Below are 456 nucleotides of genomic sequence, written 5' to 3' on the forward strand. Positions count from 1 at the left end.
GCACGTCCCGACCGCCACCTCCGGCGGGTCACGGACCGCGAGCCGGAGACGCTGCAGTTCTTTGGCCTCGACATGTCCGTCCTAGACATTTCCCCGACGCCCCCTGTGCCAGCCGCCGGGGAGCCAGAGCGGCCAGAGCCCTGCCCTGGAGCGGCTGCAGGTCCGGGGAACAGACCGCTGCACTCCAGCGCCGTCCTTACTGCATTCTGGATGTCGGAACGCCGCGGGGTCCGGAGAGGGTCCGTGTCTTGCCCAAGGTCACACAGCTTCCGTTGCCTGAAAGCCACTAAGCTCGAGTCGAGCTGGTGCGGGGGGCTGGGAAGTAGGGGGAGGAGGACGAGTGAGATGGAGGGACAGTGGGGGATTCGGGAAGACTCGTCTTCCTGGGTCTTCCAGGGACCGCACTCCTGCAGCCCTCGGTTTTCATCATTGAACAATGCGGTGACGGTTCCTGCC

At 65.6% G+C, this 456-nt stretch overlaps 1 protein-coding gene across 1 annotated transcript in view; it reads right to left on the bottom strand.

Moving 5' to 3' along the window:
* CDHR2 (cadherin-related family member 2) overlaps nt 1-456 on the bottom strand; it is a 54,718-nt gene extending 54,262 nt beyond the window's left edge. Inside the window, exon 1 of the mRNA XM_011989999.1 lies at nt 201-456. The gene's annotated coding sequence lies outside the window, so the exon portion shown is untranslated. The remainder of the gene's footprint in view (nt 1-200) is intronic.

This window comes from Mandrillus leucophaeus, unplaced genomic scaffold (genome assembly GCF_000951045.1).
Source record: "Mandrillus leucophaeus isolate KB7577 unplaced genomic scaffold, Mleu.le_1.0 Scaffold366, whole genome shotgun sequence".
NCBI lineage: Eukaryota > Metazoa > Chordata > Mammalia > Primates > Cercopithecidae > Mandrillus > Mandrillus leucophaeus.